Here is a 25,037-nt window from a genome sequence, read left to right as displayed (position 1 = left end):
AAATCGCTCCTGGCTTGGGGGGCCATATGGGACACTGGGGGATGAAATCCAGGTCCGTCCTGGGCAGTCACGTGCAAGGCAAAAGCCCTACCATTGTTCTATCGCTCCAGCCTCAAATTTTCATCACCCTGAAAAGGCATCTTTAGCAATCATGCTCAACTTTCCTTTCCACCTCTACCTGGCACACAAATGAATTCACTATGAATTTTCTATTCTGAAAATACTAATGAAGTCACAAACAAGTATGTGTCCTTTGTGAGTGGATTGTTTCACTTTACATATCTTTAAAGTTACCTAGAAAATGAGTCAGTTCTTCATTTCTTTTCCTGCAAGAACCCTTTTTTTTTTTTTTTTTTTTTTTTTTTGATTTTTGGGTCATACCTGGCAGTGCTCAGGGGTTATTCCTGACTCTGTGCTCAGAATCATCCCTGACAGGCTTGAAGGACAGTATGGGATGCTAGGGATCAAACTTAGATTTGGCTGTCTGCGAGGCAAATGTCCTACTCCAGTTCCTGTTGTGTTCTTGTCTTCTGGTTTTTAGGATTCCCAATGTTCAATAGGAATGTTCAGGGAGCTGCTTGCAGCGTGATTCTCAGAGGTCATTTTCAGCAGCACAAAGGGTACCATAAAATGCCAGAAATTGAACCTGAGCCTCCTCTACACAGAAAATGTGCTCCTCACAACATACTCTCTTTAAATCCATCATTGTTGGGAAATAAAACCCAAAAACATCAAATGTGAAACATTACCTTTTTGTTTTGTTTTTTTTGGGGTCACACCCGGCAGCACTCAGGGGTTACTCCTGGCTCTACGCTCAGAAATTGCTCCTGGCAGGCTCAGGGACCATATAGGATACTGAAATTCGAGCACTGTCCTGCATGCAAGGCAAATGCCCTACATGCATGCTATCTCTCCAGCCCCAACATTACCTTTTTTAATTAATTTTTGTTTAGGTACTGGAATTATATATGTTACTTCTATTATTTTTTAAGGAACTTACAATATTGTAACTTACACTTTTTTTTTTTTTTTTTTTTTTTTTGTAACTTACACTTTTTTTGTTTTTGTTTTTGGGTCATACCCGCAGCGCTCAGGGGTTACTTCTGGCTCTACACTCAGAAATCGCTCCTGGCAGGCTCGGGGGGACCATATGGGATGCTGGGATTCGAACCACTGTTCTTCTGCATGCAAGGCAAATGCCCTACCTCCATACTATCTCTCCAGTCCCATAACTTACACTTTTTATACACACATACTACACCCACCACTAGAGTGCTCGCTTCCCTTTACTAGGACCTCTACTAGGACCCTTCCTAGACCCCACAGGTAAGTTCAGTTCTATTAACAGTTCTTAGTTTGGGGGTCACCCCAGCAGTACTCAGGTCTTACTCATGGCTCTGTGCTCAGGAATAACTCCTAAGAGACTCAAGGAGCCATAGAGGTTGCAGGGGATCAAATCTGGGTTGGCTATGTGCAAGGCAAATGTCTTACCACCTGCTGTTCTGTCACTCTAGCCCCCCAAATATTCTGTTCTGATGACCCTGACCATTTGTTATTCCCTTACTGTATTTCATTTTTATCTCATATTTGGGGTAAAACTCTTGTTTTTTAAATTATGTTTGCACTCATACACATAGATAATACTCTTGAAATTCCACATGTTGCAAATGAAAGCTGAATTGATAAAGTAAAATTTTTTTTCAAAATTATCTATTTTGGGAGTCGGAGAGATAGCATGGAGGTAGGGCAGAAGGGTGGTGGTTGGAATCCCAGCATCCCATATGGTCCCCCGAGCCTTCCAGGAGCAATTTCTGAGCGTAGAGTCAGGAGTAACCCGAGCACAGCCAAGTGTGGAACCCCCCCCCAAAAAAAAAAACCATTTTGGCCAGAGAGATAGTACAATGGGTAGAATGATTGCTTTGCACAAGGCTGACAGGGTAGGGAGGGGCTTTCTGGAACACACCTAGCAGGGGTTAGTTACTCTGCACTCAGAAATTACTCCTGGCAGGCTCAAGGAACCATATGGGATGTCAGGTATTGAAACACCCTACCAACTGTGCTATGTTATCACTCCAGCCCCTAGACCACATATCTGAGGCAAGACCCCACCCCAGCCCCAGCCCCCAAAATGAAATGATCATGTAAATGCCATAATCCAAAGAGAAAAAAGGGAGCTGTTATCAAAGGGGATTAGTAGGAAGTTCAGTTAATAGTCATGTAACTTTAGTAAAGGGCCTGAAATTGATACAAACACAAGAGCAAGTTTTGTTTTTGCCCAGTGTCTACCACCAGCTGTGGCTGATCCAGCTCCCCTTTCCTGCCTTTTAATGGCATCTGGAACAACTCCTACAATTTTCCAGAAGCTTTCAGTTTTTAAAAAGTCCAGTCTAGTCCAATTTACTTTTACTACCATTTATATTTTTAATCTTCAATCTTACAATAATCTTCTAGTTCAATAAACACAGGCTTGGTCCAGGATTCAAGAAAGTTCAAATGGGAAGAGGTGTTCATCTGACCCAATGGGAATAGGACACAAAGGAGGGAAATGAGGGAAAATACAATAAACTTTCTCAACATCTGAGCACTGTGTAATCCAATGCCACTAACCTGGCTCATACTAACTTTACGATTTGTATCATAGGATGTCAAACTAGGGGTAAAGGAAAAGACTGAATGGGCCAGAGAAATAGTTCAGCAGCTAGGGCCTGCCTCTACATGTAGCCGACCTTGATTCAATCTCCAATATTCCATATAGTCTCATCAGCCATCCAGAGTAATTCCTGAGTCAGGAGTAAACCAGGAGTAAGCCCTGAACACCACAGGATGTGTCCCCACCACCCCCACACATATACAGGAACAGAGACTGACCACTGTGAATTTCCTTACCGAAGGATCTATTGATTTTTAGTAGATTAAGCCATGGGAAGATAACTGAGATTTGAGAGTTAGTACTGCAGGTAGTACCTTGCGTGCAACCTATTCATCTGGCATCCCATATGGTCCCCAGAACACCACCAAGAGTAATTTCTGAGTACAGGCCAGGAGTAACACCCTAGTGTCAACAAAAATCATCATAGTTTTTTTATTGGTTGAGTTCTGGTTACTGGGGGGAGGGGGAACCTGGCAGCCTTAGGGGTTACTCCTGGCAGGAATTGGGGGACCATATGTGTAAAATAAATCCCCACATTGTGATATTAATCCCCACATGCTGTATTTCCATCCCCTGTGAACAGGTCTGAAGCAGGTAGGGTTGCCGTGAAAAAGTAATAAACCAAGCAGATCAGGAGAGACATGAAGTTAGTGGCTTCTCACCTCAAGGTGTCTCTGTGTATGCCAAAGCCGGACTGACCTTTCTTTATCAACCCAGTACAAAACACAATAGGGTGGGGAAGGTCAAGTGATCTGGGTGGGCTTTTACATATGAAAGGAATAGGTTTAGGGCCGGGCGGTGGCGCTGGAGGTAAGGTGCCTGCCTTGCCTGCGCTAGCCTAGGACGGACCGCGGTTCGATCCCCCGGCGTCCCATATGGTCCCCCAAGCCAGGAGTGACCTCTGAGCGCATAGCCAGGAGTAACCCCTGAGCGTCACCGGGTGTGGCCCAAAAACCAAAAAAAAAAAAAAAAAAAAAAAAGGAACAGGTTTAAAGGAAAGAGGAAGGCCTGAGTAATCCCTTTGTTTTGGGTTAACAGCTGGGTGTTATCTTACAATATGGAGTGGCTGATCAAAACAGATCAGCCATATGCAAGGAGAGTGACAAAACTGTTGATCTAATGCTCTGGCACCTTGTTACTTTTGTTGTTTTTTGTTTGTTGGTTTGGTTTGGTTTGGTTTGGAGGCACACCCAGTGGCATTCAGGGATTACTTCTGGCTCTGCGCTCAGAAATAATTCCTGGCAGGCTTGGGGGACCCTGGGATGCTAGAGATCGAACTAGGTGTGCCGCGTGCAAGGCAAACCACATACTCACTGTGCTATTGCTACAGCCTCCACCTAGTTACTTTTTGTATCACCCACTTAAACTTACAGAAATGTAAAACAAATACAGGTTGTTCCACTGCCATGTCCTCTGCCCATACACTTCTATGATTTTATTTATCCCACAGACAACCAATCAACTGTTCAATGACTATTATTTAGGTAATGAATGTTCCATTCCACTTTTTGCTAGCATGTCTAACCTTCAGAACTGATTGTCTTTTAACTCCCCACACTCCTCCACACGAATCACAGGAGACCCCAAGAAACAAAAAAAAAAAAAAAAAGGAGCAAAAACTACAATATTCCTCTAAAACAACTATGCCCAGTTCTTTAGTATGAGACTCTACTCCCTGACATCTTCTGATAGATTTCTATCAGATCTTAAGCCCTGGAAAGAATTTAAGCTTTGGGGCTGAAGAGATAGTACAGTGAGTTGAGTGCTTGCTTTGCATTTGGCTGTCCCTGGTTCAATTCCCAGGATCCCATATGGTCCTCAAGCTTAACAAGTCATTCCTAAATGCAAGCCAAGAGTAACCCTGAGAGGTGTGGCTCCAAAACGAATACAACAACTACAAAATTCTGAGATTGAGCTTTTATTTAAAACGTTGAGTCCTGGGGCCCGGAGAGATAGCACAGCGGCGTTTGCCTTGCAAGCAGCCGATTCAGGACCAAAGGTGGTTGGTTCAAATCCAGGTGTCCCATATGGTCCCCCGTGCCTGCCAGGAGCTATTTCTGAGCAGACAGCCAGGAGTAACCCCTGAGCACCGCCGGGTGTGGCCCAAAAACTAAAAAAAAAAAAAAAATGTTGAGTCCTGGGACCAGAGAGATAGCATGGAGGTAAAGCCTTTGCGCCTCACATGCAGAAAGTCAGTGGTTCAAATCTTGGCATCCCATATGGTCCCCTGAGCCCTCCAGGAGCAATTTCTGAGCATAGGAAAAAAAAAGTTGAGTCTACATTTCACTCTACACTTTCTGTCCATTTGTTTGCTTTTGTTTTGGGGTTAACCCAGTGGTATTCAGGGCTTATTCCTGGCTCTGTATTTGAAGAACCATATGTAGTGATGAGGCTAGAAAGAACCTTAACCTCAGTCTTATCTCTACAGCTGCTGACAATTTTTTAATAATAATTTTTATTTTAGCTGCTGACATTTTTTTAATTCATTTTTATGTTGGTGGGGCAATTAACCCTCATTAATTTCACATGCTTGACATACAAAAGACCAAAAAGAAACCAAACAACAACAAAAAATGCCCTAAGTCAAAGTTCTGGTAGTACTAGTCAGTCTATGGAAGTACTTTGCAAATTCAAATGTCATTGATGTGAATAAAAACAATACATGCAATCAGAAAGTATCGGGGTTAGATTTTTCAAAGATCCTGAAAGTTATTCAAATTTGCTTTTTTTGGTGATACACCAGCTAAGCTTGGAGAACTATGCACTGCTGAGGTTGAACCAGGGCCTGCAGCAGGTAAAGCTCAGCCAGTTGAGATATTTCTCCAACCTTCTAGATTGCTTTCTAAGATAAAGCTGACATTAATTGGGGCCAGAGACAGCACAGTGGTAGGGTGTTTGCTTTGCAGTAGATCCAGAACTGACAATGGTTTGAATTCCAGCATCCCATATAGTCCCCCCGGAATAGCCCGAGTACAGTCAGATGAGACCCAAAAACAACAACAACAACAAATGTTACATGCTTAGATGTAATCCCTTGGGTTTTGGGAGATACCCAGCTGTGTGCAGGGCTTTCTCATGCCTGTGTCCAAGATCACTCTTAGCAGTGTTCACAGGGCCATATGCAGTGCCAGGGACTGAACTATGGTTGGCTGTTTGCAATCCTTGCCTTAACACTGTTCTTTCTCTTTCTCTGCTCCCTTCCCTTCCTCCCCCCACCTATCTCTCTCATGCTCTGTCTCCTGCCCTTACTATATTAAACTTAATTGAATTATTTTTGTTTTATTTTCACTAATTAACCATTAGAACCTGTTAAAAATTATTACCTTTATTTCCTTCTCAACTACTGACCACTAAAAACCTGTTATAAATGATCTTCTATGCAAACTGATAAAATGCTAAGAAAAATAAGAAAGTCAATAACTTTAGAAAAATTCTTTGTCAACAGAGTATTTTCTTTTTTTTTTTTTTTACACACCCCCTCCAACCCCAGCAACCTATCAATAGAGTATTTTCAATCCATCCTATAATGGCCCTACCTTTGAAGGAATATATCATAAGATGTGATGTCTCTATTAAATATAGTAATTTTTTTTTTTGGTTTTTGGTTTTTGGGCCACACCCGGCGGTGCTCAGGGGTTACTCCTGGCTGCCTGCTCAGAAATAGCTCCTGGCAGGCACGGGGGACCATATGGGACACCGGGATTCGAACCAACCACCTTTGGTCCTGAATCGGCTGCTTGCAAGGCAAACGCCACTGTGCTATCTCTCCGGGCCTAGTATTTTATTCTTAATTTAACAAATTATAATTTGGGGGGCTTAATTTAACATATTATAATTTTGGGGGCCCGGAGAGATAGCACAGCGGCGTTTGCCTTGCAAGCAGCCGATCCAGGACCAAAGGTGGTTGGTTCGAATCCCGGTGTCCCATATGGTCCCCCGTGCCTGCCAGGAGTAACCCCTGAGCACCGCCGGGTGTGGCCCAAAAACAAACAAACAAAAAAAAGTATGATTTTGGAAAACACATTAAAATGTATAGTACTGAGGGACAGTATAGGAGTTAAGGAACTTCATACAGCCAAATCCAGCACTGCTAGGAGTGATTCCTGAGCACAAAGCCAGGAGTAAACTCTGGGGACTACTATATATGACCCAACCCACCCCAAATAAATACATATATGAGAGAGGTGGAGAAATAGTTCAGTGTGAGCACATTCTTTGCATGTAAGAGGCCCTAATTTGATTCCCTGCACTGCAAGGAATGATCAATCCCCTAGCAGAGCCAGAAATAGGCCCCAAGCTCCTCAAGGTATGGCCCAAAAAGCAAGGTAAAAGTGGAAAGAAAAATACTGGGCTGGGGACATACTGTGATGGGTTGAAAACTCATACATGCTTTGCACAGTGCACCATTCCCTGAGTACAAGTTAAAGCAACCCCAAAGCACAGAGCTGTGTGAGGAAGTAACCCCTCACACACTGTCCTGAAAATTAGGCCTGAAAACTAGGACCAGAAATAGAACAGGAGGTAGAGTTCTTGCCTTACATACAGTTGAACCCAGTTTGAATACTTGGCACCACATATAGTGGCCCCTCACACTGGCAAAGACCAGTCAATCCAAAGAACAGACCCAGTTATAGGCCCTGAGCATCAGTGGATGTCTAATCCCCCCAATCAAAATATAGGTTTTTAAGGAGCAGGTAGTTCAAAGGGTTGGAGCCCCTGCTATGTTTATGGACCCCTGATTAGATACCCAGAACCACAAGGTCCCTTCAGCACCTCCAGAACAAAGCTGCATATAGTCCTCTTCTCAGGACTTCTGGTTGGGCCCAAAACAAAACAAACCATTCACTTTGCTTATTATTCCTTGCTCTAAGAGTCAAAAACTGTCTATCTGGCCTTTGTCAAGGACAGAAAACTTCTCTACCTTCATGTGCTCAGAATTTGGAACCTGCAAATTAAACTGACAAAAATAGATTAGCAAGAGAAAAAGATTTTTACTCACTCACCAGAATTTACAGAAAAAAAAAAAATGTGACTCTAGGGGATAGATCATATTTGGGGTTTGCTTACAGGAAGGGTAATTAAAACAAATTACTTCAGAAAGGTAAATGGGCTTTAGGACAGTAATTCTTTTTTTGGGGGGGAGGGGGTGTTTCAGGCCACACCCATTTGATGCTCAGGGGTTACTCCTGGCTAAGCCCTCAGAAATTGCCCCTGGCTTGGGGGGGGACCATATGAGACGCCTGGGGATCGAATGCGGTAGGACAGTAATTCTTTTGTGAAGTCTGTTTGGGTGTAGTATTCTCTTCTCTGGAGTGGTAAATCCTTCCTCTTGATTTAAAATTTAAAATTCTGGGGAAGGGCCAGTGCTATAGCACACGCAAGTAGGGCGGTAAGACGTTTGCCTTGCACACGGTCTACCCAGATTCTTTCTATCCCCAGCATGTCATAAGGTCCCCTAGCCTGCCAGGAGTCATTTCTGAGTGCAAGCCTGGAGTAACTCCTAAATGCAGCCAATATGATCCAAAACAAACAAACAAACAAAATTTCTGGAGAGGCTACTTCTGACAAACTCTGGAGAGAGTTTAAGACAAGTGAATTCTTAGCTGAGGTTCTATTTTTAGGCAGATAAGGGAGTGCGCAGCAGCAGCAACAAGATTATTTTTGAATGCCTTCATATTAAAATAGTTTTTTATGCCACAGTGGCAAGTTGTAGTCTCCTTTTACGTCAACTGATATAAATATTTGAACATTTACTTTGTACAAATCACGTCTGTATTGTTGATGAAATAAATTAGGACAAAATTCAATCATAATGAGCTTTTGATAAATTTAAATGATAAGACAACTTAAGCTTTTTTCCTTAAATTCTCTCTCTCTTTTTTTTTTGTTTTTGGTTTTTGGGCCACACCCAGTAACACTCAGGAGTTACTCCTGGCTATGCGCTCAGAAGTTGCTCCTGGCTTGGGGGGACCATATGGGACACCGGGGGATCGAACCGGGTGATCAAACTGTGGTCCGTCCAAGCCTAGCAAGGCAAGGCAGGCACCTTACCTCTAGCGCCACCGCCCGGCCCCAAATTCTCTTGTAACAAAAGAATTGTTACATATCATGAAAATAAAAAACAAAAAACAGGGGGCCAGAGCAATAGCACAGCAGTAAGGTGTTTGCCTTGCACAGGGCCAACACAAGATGGACCCGGCAGCTCCCAGGGGTTACTCCTGGCTCTACACTCAGAAATCAAGAAATCGCTCCTGGCAGGCTCAGGAGACCATATGGGATGCTGGGATTCTAACCACAGTTTTTCTGCATGCAAGACAAATAAATGCCTTACCTTTATGCTATCTCTCCAGCCCCCCCTTCATAATATCTTACTGCACATACATACATTCAGAGGGGTAGAATCAAAACCCATACAGAAGTAAGGCTTAAATCCCGAGCTGATTACTCCATGAAAGACTGCATGTGAGACCTATCACTTACAGGATAAAAAAAAAAAAAACACCTGGTTCAGATCATACATAGTCCAGGTAGATGTCAATCCCATGAGACTATATAGAGCATCCTCTTGCCAAGTAGCCTCTATCAAGAAGGAATAGTGTCCAGCATGTGTTCAGAAGTGATAGGAACTGCTGCCCCTTGCTAGAAGAGAAGTAGCAGTCCCTGTGGCCCACTCAGGCTTATCTACCACCTGCCCTTCCCAATGGTGTCAGCCAAAACCAAACCATTCACAGACCAGGACCACCTGTTCAGCCATGGTTTCCCATCAACTTCTCAGTTCTTGATCCTCAACAGATGTAGGCTGGAATATCATGTAGGGAATCAGGATTACTTCTTGGGAATTCTGAAGGCTATTTATTGCACAAGACCAAGTTCTGTGGACAAAAAGAATAGCTTGCCTTTTTTGTTTGTTTGTTTTTTTGTTTTTTGGGTCACACCTGGCAGCACTCAGGGTTACTCCTGGCTCTGTGCTCAGAAATCGCTCCTGGCAGGCTCAGGGGACCATATGGGATGCCGGGATACGAAGAACGACCGAGCTTCTACATAAAAGGCAAATGCCATACCTCCATGCTATCTCTCCAGCCCCTAGCCAGCCTTTCTAAGCCACAAGAACCGCATAGACAGCTCCAAGCTCTCCCACCTGTATTAGATGCTCTGCCCAGAACACTGAGACATCATGCTGCTCTCTGCCACTTCCTTGAGTAAGCCTTTTCTGATGAAAATATGGTCCAAAACACAGTGATGCTGGCACTGAGTTTCTTTGGAATGTGTATCAGGATAGCAATGGCCCCTGCTCACAGCTTTACAGACTGGTTTAGTTGCTAACACACAGTACCTAATTGACTTCTTGCTTTCCCATCTCTCGATGGTAAACTTCTTTTTGTCTTTTAGGCCAGAACTGACAGTGCTCAGGGGTTACTTCATGGCTCTGCTCAGGAATCACTCATGGAGGTCCAGGGATTGGATTCCGGTTGGCCACGTGAAAGGCAAGTGCCCTACTTGCTGTACTATTGCTCCAGCCCCTCAATGGCACATTTCTATATTAGATGAGTTGTCTTCTACACTTCTACCAACTGCTTTTTCTGGGACTCGAAGTACCTGTCAAGCCTCTGCCTGAGCTGAAAAGTGACCTTTATGGTTCTCAGTAGTGTTCCTAGTGGGCAGGTGATTGGATGCAAAGTTCTGAAGGTCATGAACTTCTTCTGTGCTCCCCTCATGTACACACGTCTTTCTGCTTTATCTCACTATTCCTAGAGTTGTGGAGGAGCTTAGCAGGTCAACCAGCCTTCCCAGCTCAGGGGTTGGCAATGAAGTGCCTCTACTGGCAGACTGGGCAAGGGAATGTGTCCTTCAATGACATCCAGACACAGGAGTCACAGTTGGGCCCACAGTCAGTGGTGATGGGGTCACTCAGTATTCCAGGCAGATGGAATAGATGATCTCTGCCTGCAAGGTTGCTAGGGCTGCCAATACCTACAGTCTCAGGAGTCAGACAAACAGGGCTGAGGTGGGTTCCTCAGGCTCTCTGCACAAGCAGCTCATCACAAAGGGTTGGGAAAATGAAGTCAAGTTCAGCAACAATCTTAACCAACATCTGTCAGGACTTTAAAGTACCAGTGTATTCAGATTTCAGAGTTCAGATCTGGTCTGGCTAAGTCCTTAGTGCTAGTCTTAAACTGATTCTCCCTGCAGACCTAGCACACTGATCAGAACACTTAAAGAGGCCCAAAACAATAGTACAGTGCATGGGGTGATCCTCAGCATCCCATATTGTCCCCTGGGCACCGACAGGAGTAAGCCTCATGAGCACTGTTGGGTGTGGCCCAAAAACAAGCAAGAAAGGAATATGAGATTGCTGACTTGGTTTCCACATCTCTGTGATAGCACTATTAACTTAATTGAACATGCAAAAATCCTTAGAATCATCTATGAATTTTCTCATCCCAAAGCCCCAAGAAGTCTGTCCAAAGGCAAATCATGTGGACATGACAATGAAACTATATCAATGCTTTTCTACACCTTATGCCTATGCCCTTATGAAATATGTCAGTGCTTTTCTATACCCAGTGCCTATATACTCTTGCTCTGTCCCCTCCTCCAGACCTCCTTTAAGGCAACATCAATCCGTGAGGAAAAGCCCTGGTCAGTGAATTCTGGCAAGCAGTTATCTGATAAAGAAATGTGGTGAAGAATTGGAGAAGTGATTCCAACCCCAAAAAAAGAGGGTTCCCCAAGTGACTCACAAATTAAGTTGCAGGGCACTCTCAATTTTCCTGCCAAATGCTAAAGGTGACTTGATGAAGCTGGGAACAAGAAGGTAGCCTTGAGAGAAGAGGGCTTCTACTTCTGCTCAATCCATCTCAGTCATACAAAAAAGTACCTGGGTTGGGTAAGACTGGTCATCTGCTATGTGTCTATTGTAGCATGGATGCTCAAACCCACATCCCATCATTACTACCAGGCAGCTATGAAGCTGCTTCTCCTGAAGTCCACTTAATCTACACAGCACAAGGACTGCTCCCTGAATTTGGATGAGCTGTGCATTCAAGCTGAAATGAGGACTTGCTCTCTACGAGAAAAGTGGGTCCTGAGCTCAGGATGGTCATCTTCCTCCACAGAGAACTTCAGGAGAATGTGAAATAGTGAAATTAAATTGTTTTATTTAGAGAAACAGGAAAGGTGGCTAGAGAGAGCACACCAGTAAGGTATTTTCGTTGCACGCAGCCTTTCAGTTTATCATGTGTTCTAACCACCTTACCTAGCCCTGCTGTAGAATTTTTATTTCATAACAATTTAAAAGATCTTTTTGTGGAAAAGAGATCATTCAAAGGAACTGAGTGTGTGCTCTGCTATGCAAGAGGTCCAATTTCAATCCCTGAAATCACATGGTTCCCTCCACCAAGCCTGTAGAAATACAGCCACACTGCATAACCAGGTGTGGCCAAAAGCCAAAACCAAATAAACAAATCATTTTTCTTTTTGTTTTTGGGTCACACCCAGCAGCGTTCAGGGGTTATTCCTGGCTCTGCTCTAAGAAATTGGTCCTAGCAGACTCAGGGGACCATAAGGGATGCCGACATTCGAACTACCAAGGCAAACGCCCTACCACTATGCTATATTTCCAGCTCCATAAACCTACAAATTTTAATAGACCATGGAGTTAGTAATACAGCACATGCTTAAAAGGCCTCCACCCTGTGTTCTCCCATGCCAGCACTGTAGACCTGGAGATCTCCTGAACAAAGAATCATAAAACACACACTGCCGGTCTGGATTATCACTGGATGTGGCCCTGACCATAATAATGCTACCACTGAATATAACTTCAAAATTCATGAACATGTCATCTCCACTTGTAACATCACAAGTTTTAATGTCATGAACATGTAATTTCTTCATTTCAAAATTGAGAGCATTTACAATGGCATTCAGATAATTTAAATCAAAATTAAAGAAAAGAATTTAGATCAAACTCAAAGAAAACAATTAATGCTCAAAAATTATGGTAAGAAAGTAGAGCTTGACAATGAAAGACTATTACTGCTCATGAGTATCTTTCTGCTATTTACAATAGTTGTGTGGCAGGAAGAATGACTTTTCAGCTGCAAGTCAGAAATCCACTTATGTCAGAGTCCAAAAGCAGTAAAGGACCAACAAACTCAGCTACTAAATAACTGCTCTGCCTTAAAATCACGGAGTTTTCTTTTTTCTTTTTTTTCATTCCCTTTTCCCCCTTTAGTCATGGGTTTTTTGTCGTTTTTTTTTTTTTTTTTAAGCAGAAAAAGATCTTTAAGTATACATATACGAAGTCCCTTCAACTTTGGAAGGGGTATGGCAGAGAAATACCCAGAAACTCAAGAATCTCTTCCAGTGGTGCTCAGGAAACAAGGCAGTGTCAGGGAATGAACAATGGGCTCCCACATGCTCCAGCACTTAAATCTTGTTCCCAGAGCACCCCTCCCCCATTTCTTGAATTTTGGGACACAACCCCAGTGACACTTAGGGGTTATTCCAGGCTCTGCATTCAGAAATTACTCCTGGCAGGCTTGGGGGACTATACTGGATGCCAAGGATCCAACCCGGGTTGACCAGGTGCAAGGCAAAAACCCTATCCCCTGTGCTATAGGTCCGCCCCCCCCCCTTTTATTTTTTTTCATATTAAAAAATGATGATTAGGGGCCGGTGAGATAGCACAGTGAAAGGGTGTTTGCCTTGCAGGCAGCCGATCCAGGATGGACAGTGATTCCCATACAGTTACCCGTGACTGCCAGGAGTGATTTCTGAACACAGAGCCAAAAGTAACCCCTGAGTGCAACTGGGTGTGACCCAAAAACCAAAAAGAAAAAAAGAAAATGATGATCAAGAGCTAAAGAGAACAGTGCAGTGGACAAGGCACTTACTTGTACTCAACCAACCAGTTAAATCCCTAGCACTCCACATGGTCACAAGTACCAGAGGTGTGATCCCCAAGTGCAAAGCCAGGACTAAGTCCTGAGTATACCCTGGTGTGGGTGGGTGAGATATAAAGAAAGGGAGAGAAGATCAGAGGCCAGAGATATAGCTCAAAGGGCTAGAGTTCATGCTCTGCATGCTGGAGACCTCGGATTCTATCCCCATCACTACACGGTCTCCTGAGCACTGCCATGAGTGACCTCTGAGCTGGGAGTAGACCCTGAGCACTGCCTGGTGGGGCCCAAAAATTTATAAAAAAGAAAAGAACATAGAGCTCAGCTGAAGAAATAGAACTGTGACTTAGAGCACCTGCCTTCCAAGCATTTGGCCACAAATTCAAATCCCCAGTGTCCGACATGACTGGATACAATCCAGTTTGCTTTATTTGAACCTGGCTGCCCTTGATGTATTCCATCTCCAAGTAACTGCTGGCCACATCAGTCAGGTATATGTAAGTGAAAGCACCACTAAAGAGTTATGACACTGGCCATCATTAAAATTTAAAAATATATACAAGCAACAAAAACTAGATGTGTAACTCCTGGTAAGTAGTGTATCACATGATCACCTTAGCAACACCTGATGAGCATCACAATCATAACTAAAAGTGCTCAACTTGGTCAGCATATTATCAGTAACGGAAACTAATGGTATGCAAACCCCAATGAGCACAAGGATCAAGTATGTGAACACCACAACCTTTGCTAACACCACAGCTTAGTGGTGTGGTGTTACAAACCTCACAAGACCCACAAACAGGCTTGTATGCTTCTCCAGTCATCACAATAAAAAGTGAAGGTAATAAACAATAATAAACATTTTTTAAAAGAAAAAAATGGAGTTCCTGATACTAGTCTTATTACAGTATCTAAGGTTGCAGTTACTTAATGGTAGAATTAGAAGGTATTGCAGTTTACAAAAAAAAATTTACTACTTCTCTTTTTCTTGTTTCCAAATTCATCCATAGTAGCTACTGTTTTATTTTTAAAAAAATCTCCCTCAAGGGCCTGAGCGGTGGCACAGTGGTAGGGTGTTTGCCTTGCACATAGCTGAACCAGGACTGACAGTGGTTCGATCCCCTGGCATGCCATATGGACCCCAAGCCAGGAGCGATTTCTGAGTGGATAGCCAGGAGCAACCCCTGAGCATCACCAGGTGTTGTCCAAAAAAGCAGGCCTGATTATCTAAAATCCTTTCTGAAAGGTTCCCTAAAAAGCCTCAGCATGTGCAAAAGCACTGGGGACTGAACTCGAAATCTTGTGCTTATAGGTTACCTTCTAATTCCTTCTTGCCAGAAATCACAAGCAGTGAGGCTACTGTGATCACCAATGTATGCAGAGGCATCAGGAAATCAACAGGGAGGCATGTCCTTATATTCATTTGAGTTGGGTTCATCACTTGCAAGCAAAATCAACCACACTGCAGGGTTATTGATGGACTTTGCACATTTAGCATGCAGGAGGTCTGGGTTCAATCCTTACCACTAACCACTGCATGGTCCCCAGAGGACCATCAGAAAAAAAATTCAAGGCCAAGAGTAACCCCCCAGTAGAGTCAGCTGTGTGTCTGAGCCTGCAGGTTGGGGGAGGGGTTAACTAGTTTCAAAGGTTAAAGAAAGAAATGTACCGTATTTTCCGGCGTATAACGACTTTTGAAACAAAAAAAGTCAATCGAAAATTGGGGGTCGTCTTATACGCCGAGCATATCCCAAAAAATGTTTCAATATGCCGCTGAACAAAAATTGTCTGAATATTGCCACAAAATGAATTTTCCAACTCGATCCTGCACCAATCACTGCCAGGCTGCTCGGACCGCCTCTCTAACTCAGCCAATCCAAGCAGGTTTTTTATGCATGCAAATTAGACAATGTTCTGGACGCGAATCTACACTGTAAAAAGCCTGCTGAGATTGGCCAGAGTCAGAGAGGAAGTCTATTACAGTAGAACCTTTGAACCTTTGCTTGTTGTGATTGGCTCACTGTGGTACATACAGTTGCAGCACAGGAACGTTCTGTGTGATACCGAATATAGGCCTAACCTATGTTTTAACTGCAAAATTAGGGGGTCGTCTTATACACCGGAAAATACGGTAAGTAGTTCCTAGGTATTGCTGAAATATACAGTCTATGAGGTAGTCACTACTAAATGTCTACCTCTAGCTCAAATATCTGTCAAACTCCTGGATTATATATGCAATTGCTAAAGGGAAATCTCTCTTTGCTTGATTGAGAAGTATTTGGAAAGTAGAAAGATCAAACTAAAACTACTTTTGGGGCTGTAGCAACAGTACACTTGCCTTACACACAGCTGACCTAGGTTTAATCCCTGGCAGTCCATATGGTCCCCTGAGCACTGCCAGGAGTAATTTCTGAGTGCATCAGCAGGATTAACCCCTAAGCATTGCTGGGTACAGCCCAAAAGCAAACAAACAAAAAATGAATTACTTTCCTCCACAAATCAGCTTTCAACATCATTCATCTCAAACTCTAACTCCACTCTATCCTACTACGAGTTTCCAAGGTAGAAACTTGAGTATTATTCTTGCCAATCTTAAGAGTTTCTCTCACCCACAGCTAATGAAAAACCTCTGTCCATTCTAGGCCCTAATTATCTACAACCATCTTCAACTGGGACTTAATGAAATAGCCTCCTTACAAGTTTCAGTCTCTTCAGTTTTTCTTTTTCCTGATTCTCGACTATGTAATTAGCCACCTTATTTTTTTTTTTTTTTTTTTGGTTTTTGGGTCACACCTGGCAGTGCTCAGGGGTTATTCCTGGCTCCAGGCTCAGAAATTGCTCCTGGCAGGCACAGGGGACCATATGGGGCGCCGGGATTCGAACCGATGACCTCCTGCATGAAAGGCAAACGCCTTACCTCCATGCTATCTCTCCGGCCCCGTAATTAGCCACCTTAAACTGGAAATCTGGGGTCAGAGACAAAGCTCAATGACTGCATATATACATTTTGCACAAAAACCTGAATTTGATAATTAGCACAATATGGTCCTCTAACCACAACTGGTAGTGACCTCTGAGCACTGAGCCTGGAACTTTACCTGAACAGTATGAAGTATGGTTCCCAAAACAATTGTGATTCTTTATCTCTCTACTTGACATAACCCTAACCTTCATTCTTTTTCCCTATCCTCCATCTTAAGTGAATAAGCAATTACATACAGTAGAGAAGGAAACTGGTTTTGTAGGGTGTTATCATTACATGTGGCTGACCTGGGATGGGGCCAGAGCCAGGTTCAATACCTGGCATCCCATATGGTTGGTCCCCCAAGTCTGCCAGGAGCAATTTCTGAGCACTGAGCCAGGAATAACCTTTGAGTGCTACCAAGTATGGCCCAAACCCTTTCCCGCAAATTATATACATTAGAGCACAAATGAAACAGGTATTATCAGTGGTATAACAAATAGTATTCCATAAGAAAACAAGGTTCATCAGAAGTATAAAAAAGTAGCAAAGTCCACAATATGAGTGACTCAGATTCACCTTTTTTTTTTCTTTTTGGTTTCTGGGCCACACAAAAGTAATTTCTTAATCTACTCATTTGCTCTTTATTTAACTACCCAAATGAACAGTTAAGTTCAGGGAGTTTTTTTTATTTTTATTTTGTTGTTTTGGGACTACATTCAGTGGTCCACAGGGCTGACTTCTCACTCTGGCACTGTGGTCACTCCTGGAAGGACTCAGGAGACCAGGGATCAAACCTAGCTAGGTCAACCACATGCAAGGTATGTGCCCTATCCACTGTACTCTCTCTCTCTCCAGACCCCAAAAATTTAGAAACCCACTGGGCATCCGGAAGATTACATCTACTCAATCTGGAGTAACCTGGAAATCAGCTGATTTCCTTAAGCCTATACTCAAACTACTGCTCAACAACTGTAGTGCATACTTTGCATTTTAGTGGTCAAGGTTTGAGTCTGGCACTCCCACCCTGAGCTGGAAGTACAGAGCACCAGTGGTTACGATTCAAATGCAAACAAAGAAAAAATCATGACTAAAGATTACCCAGAATATTTTTTAAAATAACTGAATCAGGGGTCAGAGTGAGAGCATAGCGATAGGACATTTACCCTGCACACAGCCAACCCTGGACGGACCCGAATTTGATTCCCAGCATCTCATATGGCCCCCAGTCTGGCAGGAGCGATTTCTAAGCAAAGAGTCAGGAGTAACCCCTGAGCAGTGCCAGTGTAGCCCAACCCCCCAAAAATAAAATAATCTAACAATCTTTAAAATATTAGTTTGAGGAGCCGGAGAGATAGCATGGAAGTAGAGCATTTGCCTTTCATGCAGAAGGATAGTGGTTTGAATCCCGGCATCCCATATGGTCCTCTGAGCTTGCCAGGAGCAATTTCTGAGCATAGAGCCATGAGTAACCCCTGAGCGCTGCCAGGTGTGACCCAAAAACCAAAAACAACAACAACAAAAAAAAAAAAAAAACCTATATATTTATTAGTTTGAAGTCAGAGCAAGAGTACAGTGGAGGGGCTGAAGAGATAGCACAGCAGTAGGGTGTTTTTGCCTTGCAAGCAGCAGATTCGAACAGACAGTAGTTCGCATCTCAGCATCCCAGATAGTCCCCCGTGCTTCACAGGAGTGAATTCTGAGCGCAGACCCAGGAGTAACCCCTGAGCACCACTGGTGTGACCACCCAAAACAAACAAACAAAGAACAGTATGTGGATAGGGTGCTTGTGATGCACATGGACAACCCAGGTTCAAATCCCTGGAGCCCAACCAGGTGTGATTCCCTGTCCATAGAACCAAGAGTAAATACAGAGAACCATTGTGTGTGCCCCTCCCCCAAAATAGATTATGTTGAGTAATGAAGCCTGGGAGATAATGCAAAACTCTAACTCAAGTTAGACCCCAGGAACCACATCTCCTCACTCAAGCACCACTGAGGGTAAGCTGAGCATTGCTTGAGAATATAGAAAGAGAGGAGAGGGGAGCAGAGGAGAGGGAAGGGAGGGAACGGAGGGAAGGGAGGGAGGGAGGAAGGAAGGGAGGGAAGGAGGGAAGGAAGGAAGGAAGGAAGGAAGGAAGGAAGGAAGGAAGGAAGGAAGGAAGGAAGGAAGGAAGGAAGGAAGGAAGGAAGGAAGGAAAGGAAAGGAAAGGAAAGGAAAGGAAGGAAGGAAGGAAGGAAGGAAGGAAGGAAGGAAGGAAGGAAGGAAGGAAGGAAGGAAGGAAGGAAGAAAGAAAGAAAGAAAGAAAGAAAGAAAGAAAGAAAGAAAGAAAGAAAGAAAGAAAGAAAGAAAGAAAGAAAGAAAGAAAGAAAGAAAGAAAGAAAGAAAGAAAGAAAAGAAAAGAAAAGAAAAGAAAAAGAAAACAGTGACATCTTTAAGGGCCTGAGCTGTAGTTCAGTAGCAAAGCACCTGCTACTGGGACTGATCTACAACAGAGATAGTAAAATAACCAACATTTACTTACTTATGTGTTTACTATTTGGGGGGATGGCAGAAGGACACACCAAGTTGTGCTCAGGACTTAACCAGGCTCTGTATTCAGGGATCACTCCTGGTGAAGTGGGGGCAAAGGGCAAAGGATCAACTTCCAATCAGTCGTGTACAAGGCAAGTGCCCTACCCATTGTACTAGCTCTCCAGTGTCTGAGTTACTTCTTTCAAAAATATGTGTGGTTCAGGCCCGGAGAGATAGCACAGCGGCGTTTGCCTTGCAAGCAGCAGATCCAGCACCAAAGGTGGTTGGTTCGAATCCCGATGTCCCATATGGTCCCCCGTGCCTGCCAGGAGCTCTTTCTGAGCAGACAGCCAGGAGTAACCCCTGAGCACCGCCGGGTGTGGCCCAAAAACCAAAAAATAAAAAAATGAAAAAAAATGTATGATTCTAGGGAAGTAACACAGCTGGCTAGAATACATCATCATGTGTGGCCCAAAAACAATCAAAAAAGGAATTCTATCAGTTTTGACAGTTAGAAAAGAGTATTTTAACACCATGGAAGTTAAAAAGTTGACTCCAGGGGCCGGAGAAATAGCATGGAGGTAAGGCATTTGCCTTGCATGCAGAAGGACGGTGGTTCTAATCCCGGCAACCCATGTGGTCCCAAGCCTGCCATGAGTAACCCGAGTGCTGCCGGGTGTGACCCCCCCAAAAAAAATATTGACTCCAGGGGCCAGAGAGATGGCACAGCTGTCGGGCATTTCGAACCAGGACACATGGTGGTTTGAGTCCCAGCATCCCATATGGTCCCCTGAGCCTGCCAGAAGTGATTTCTGAGCGCAGAGTCAGAAGTGACTCCTGAGGGGCCTGGAGAGATAGCACAGCGGTGTTTGCCTTGCAAGCAGCCGATCCAGCACCAAAGGTGGTTGGTTCGAATCCCGGTGTCCCATATGGTTCCCAGTGCCTGCCAGGAGCTATTTCTGAGCAGACAGCCAGGAGTAACCCCTAAGCACCATCGGGTGTGGCCCAAAAACAAAACAAAACAAAAAAAAGACGTGACTCCTGAGCACGGGTGTGACCCAAAAACAAAAAACAAAAAGTTGACTCCAGAAAAGATGTAATGGACTGAAGTTCTGAGTTTTGTATAATATCAAGATTGAGAGTTGTACTGATACAGTACAGCAGCTAAGTCTTGCATGTGGCTGACTGTAAATTGGATTTCCAGCGCCTCATGTGGCCCCCTGAGTCCAACCAGGAGTAATTCCTGAATAGAAAGCCAGGAGTAAGCCTCTGCATCGCCATGTGTGACTTCCAAAACAAACAAACAAACAGAGATCTGATCATTATGTGAAGGAAGCAGATACAGAGAAAAGTTATGAGAGAGTACAGGGCCTTGCACAAGGCCAACCCAGTTACAATGCATGTAGTTTCCAAGGTATTACCAAGTGATTCCTAAATACAGAACCAGGACAGAGCATGAGTAGAGCATATGTACACACACATACATGCACGCACACACACAAAAAACTTTCTTTGGGGGGGGCATTTGTTTTTTGGGGTCACATCCAGTGGCGATCAGGAATTACTCCTGGCTCTGCATTCAAAAATCACTCCTGGCTGGCTTGGGGAACCATACGGGATGCTGGGGATCAAACCGGGGTCCATCCTGTATTGGCCAGGTGAAAGACAAACACCATACCACTGTGCTATCAGTCCAGCCCCCCTCCTCCCCCCCCCCTCTCTCTCTCTTTCTCTCTCTCTCTCTCTCATACACACACACACACATATCTGGAAAGGGAACTTTAAACACAGAGCAAAAGAGGAAAAATGAATAAAAAGAGGACATCAAGCTAATTCTCACTCATCTTTCAAAACAGTTCACATCCAAAGAATCTTTTTCCAAAGGAACATTTCAAAGGAGGCCTTCTCAGATTTTTCCAACACCACCATCACCAGAGGCAGGTCCACATTTTAAGCTCTTATAATATACTGCAGTTTAATTATATTCAGAATTGTTTTCAAAGTGAAATTCATTCTTCAAATATTCCTCTCCAGCTAGACATAAGCTACATCAGAGATAGGCCCAGTTTTGTTGTTGCATCTTACCAGCATACACAGGGTGCTAGATTACAGTTCATGCTTATCAAATAAAATGTATAAAGGACAGAAAACTAAAAGAAGGCACTACAAGAATGAGAAGTAGGGCCGGAGTGACAGCACAGTGGTAGGGCTTTTGCCTTGCATGCAGCACGCAGACCCAGGACGGACCTGGTTCAGACCCCGGGCGTCCTATATGGTCCCCCTCGCCAGGAGCAACCCCTGAGCATCACCGGGTGTGGCCCAAAAACCAAAAAAAAAAGAATGAGAAGTGGGTCAGAGAGAGAGCGCAGTGGGAAGGGCATTTGCCTTGCACACAGCTGACCCGACCGATCCAGGTTCAATCCCTGGCATCCCATATGGTCCTCCAAGCCTGCCAAGAGCTATTTCTGAGCACTGAATGTAACTCACTGGTATAGCACCTGCCTTACACATGTGGGGCCCTGGTTGACACCAACAGTGGGAGAAGAAAACAAAAAAACAAAACGAAACAAAACCAAAAAAAAACACAGAATTCATTAGAAGTCATTCTTTTCTTCATAGAGCAGAAAGAGTTGGCTTAGAAAAGAGGCTTCATTAAAGGTTTTAATTGGTTATAGGGTGACCTTTGTGAAGGTGAAATCCAGATAATAAGAGGTTAAAGAAATGAATGGACATTCAGGAAGTCAAGGCAGGAAAAAGTAGATTACTTTCTCCCCCCTCTCTTCTCACTCTCACTCTCAATGGGACAATGAAGGATCGAATTTTAACTTTACTTCAAATTGCCTTATTTTACCACTTTTCTTTAAAGAACATGTATTTAATATGTAAAAGTGTTGTGAATATGATTTGAAAAGTATCAAGACAGCTTGAGAACGACGGACTCGAGTGTCTTTGTAAATTAACAAAATCTCAAACACATCTGTAAATTTTAGAACCCAAAAGGAGAAAGTAACTCATACTGCGTTGTTAAGTAGGGAAAAAGAACATTTTTACAAGGTGTTAGGCTAGGAGGAAAAAGTAATCTTCCATCTTAGTGGATTGTTCTGAAAGAGTTCCACTGGATGCCACAAAGTTCCAGTAAAGTATAAAATATCAGAAAACACGGTAAATGTGCAGGAAAGAAAAAAGAAAATAGAACATTGGTTCTCTTTCAAAAGGGGGAGTTGCAATTTGAATTTTGTAAACTCAACCCTCAAAACTGCCCCGCTTGTTTTGGGTTTTTTTTTTTTTTTTTAGCTTTATATTTAAATATTGAGATAACTCTGGCAAACAAACTTTCTGGTGCAACCCTTGAAAACAGTCATTAATGAGCATTAAGTGCCATTGTCCTGGTAACATTCTTCTCGCATTCAAAGTGAACCTCGTCTTGGAAGTAAGTACAATAAAGGAGTTGTTTTCGATTCAAACAAAGCATAGCGATCTTTTTTCAAACTGAAAAGAGCTCCTAAAATGGGGGTGGAGGGGGGGGTGAGTGTTTGGTTTCTGTTTTTAGACTTGTCTTACGGCTCCAACAGTTCCTGACTGAGTGAGGAGCAAGAGAAAAATCCTGGGTTCCAATCCAAGTCATTTAAATTCCTGCGTCTCGATTTAGTTGTTTAGAAGAAGAAGAAGAAAAAAAGAAAACAACCAGAACGACAATAACCAAAGATTATTAAATCCTAAAGATAAAATGACGTAAGGCCGGAGATAGTGCCCAGTCCACACTGGGTCTACAGAAATACTTTTGCAAACCGTTTCAAGCAAACCCTACAAGCTACTGGGACCAACCTAAAAAATAAAATAAAATAAAATAAAATAAAATAAAATAAAATAAAAACCTGAACCCCAATAAGCAAGCAGAAAGCAAGACGAGTCAACAATGAACGCCCGATTCCTAACACACGGCACCTTATTATGATTATTTTTCTGATGCAAGCTTTTTTCTTTCCTTTCCTTTCCTTTCCTTTTCTCTTCTTTTTTTCCTTTCTTTCCTTCCTTCTTTCTTTTTTTCTTTCTTTCTGTCTCTTTTTCTCTTTCTTTCTTTCTTTCCCCTTGGCCAAAACCTTTCCACTAGGGGAGTCTGCAAAAAAACGAGTCAAAGAAAAGAATTCTAAAAGAAAAAAAAAGGGGGGGGGGGTGTGGATGTGTGTAACATAGCACCCGGCCCGAAGCAAAGTTTTTTGCAAAAATTAAAAATAAAAAATGAAGTTGCCGAATCACAACGAGACGTTGCAGCCGAGGCAGCTTGGGGGAAGGAAGGACAACAGGTGAAAAGAACGAAATGGGGTTTTTTTTTAGGGGGGGGGGCAAAGGCCATTCCTCGCCCCCCCCAAAAAAAACCAACAAAACCCCTCTCTTCCAAAAAACCTTCCTTCGCCTCCTTTATTTTCCGTTTTGCTTCTGCATGCAGCGTCCAGAGACACCCCCAAAATAAAACAGGGTCTCAAGCTCCCCGGGGATCTCCTTTTTTCGTGGTGTGTGTCCATGCAAGGATTTCAAGCAGCGTTTACCTACACCCCTAAAAAAAATAAATAAATAAACAAACAGATGAATTAATTAATGAATGGATCCATAAACTTGGCCAGAGTCTCGAGGGGGTCTGTGGGGGGGGTGTTGGGGAACAAAAGAGGGCCTGGGAGCGACGCCCGCGCGAGGCCCAGTGGGGGGGGGAGCCCCAGAAAGAACGAGGCCTCACCGGGGTGAGGGGGGAACCCCACAGTCGGGGGGGCGCCCCAAGAACTCGTTCGGCTGGGGCGGGCGGGCGAGCGTGCCCGCTGCCGCTCGCTGAGGAACTTGGGGTCGTGCTCGGGGGCCCCCGAGCCCCGCAGCCTCGCACGAGGCGGCCCGGCCGGGCGGAGGAGCCCGAGGAGGCGCAGGGGAGGCTCGAGCGCGACTCACCGGCAGCCCGGAGAACTCATCGTCCGGCCGCCTTCGGCTTCGGCTTCGGCTTCGCTTCGGCCTCCGCCCCGGGGCTGCGCGCGGCGGCCACACGCGCGCGGCCCACCGTGAGGACTCGATTGACGGACGCCCCGACGGACGGCAGGACGGACGGACGGACGCGCCGGAGCTCCGCCCTCCTCCTCCTCCTCCTCCGCGGAGCCAGCGGGCGGATTCCAATCTCCGCCGCCTCGCCTCAGCCTCAGCCTCCAGCCGTCGTCGCCTCCGCCGCCTCAGACACTCCGCGCGGGGCGAAGGGAGGGGCGCTGTCTGAGGGACGCGGCGGCGCGCGCGCACGCACGCGCGCACTCGCCTCGCGCCTCCTCGGACACCCTGCGCACGCGCACACGCACACGCGCGAACTCGCCTCGCGCCTCCTCGGATACTCCGCGCACGCGCACACGCACACGCGCGAACTCGCCTCGCGCCTCAGCCACCCGCGCACACTCGCCTCGCGCCTCCGCCACCCGCGCACGCGCACACGCACACGCCCGCGAACTCGCCTCGAGGCTCAGCCGCCCCCGCGCATGCGCACACTCGCCTCGAAGCTCAAGACACCCCGCGCACACGCACACTCGCCTCGAAGCTCAGCCACCCCGCGCACACGCGCACGCGCGAACTCGCTGCGAGGCTCGGTCCGCCCGCGCACGCGCGCTCGCCTCGCGCCTCAGTTTCTCCCGCGCACGCGTATACACACACGCGCGCGCGCGCGCCTCAGCCCGCCCCGCCCCGCTCTGACGAAAGGAACCGAGCGCGCGGCGGAAGTGCCCGAATGGTCCGGGGCTCGGCTCGGCTCGGCTCGGCTCCTTTGGCGCCCTACTGCCGGCGAAGGGGGCAACCCGGCGCCGGCACTACGGCGCCCGAGTGCTTGCTACTGCGGTGTGGAGTGTAGTGGGGTGGGGGGTGCTGGCTGCGTCTTGCCGCCAGGCTTCCTTTCCCCCCCCCCACACACACACACACACTCGCGTCCAGGCTGGGCCTCTGCACGCTGGCCATTTGCTAGGACGCCCCCAAAGGAAGAAAAACTGG

General features: G+C 45.0%; 1 protein-coding gene across 2 annotated transcripts in view; it reads right to left on the bottom strand.

The window, feature by feature from the left end:
- BMPR1A (bone morphogenetic protein receptor type 1A) overlaps nucleotides 1-24,012 on the bottom strand; it is a 103,535-nt gene extending 79,523 nt beyond the window's left edge. The window contains exon 1 of one of the 2 annotated variants that reach the window (XM_049790684.1): nucleotides 23,970-24,012. The gene's annotated coding sequence lies outside the window, so the exon portion shown is untranslated. The remainder of the gene's footprint in view (nucleotides 1-23,969) is intronic. The other variant, XM_049790685.1, reaches the window with a different exon arrangement.
- Between the last annotated feature and the right edge of the window lie 1,025 nt (nucleotides 24,013-25,037).

The sequence above is a fragment of the Suncus etruscus genome, chromosome 17 (genome assembly GCF_024139225.1).
Source record: "Suncus etruscus isolate mSunEtr1 chromosome 17, mSunEtr1.pri.cur, whole genome shotgun sequence".
NCBI lineage: Eukaryota > Metazoa > Chordata > Mammalia > Eulipotyphla > Soricidae > Suncus > Suncus etruscus.
This window is presented reverse-complemented; position numbering and strand designations above follow the sequence as displayed.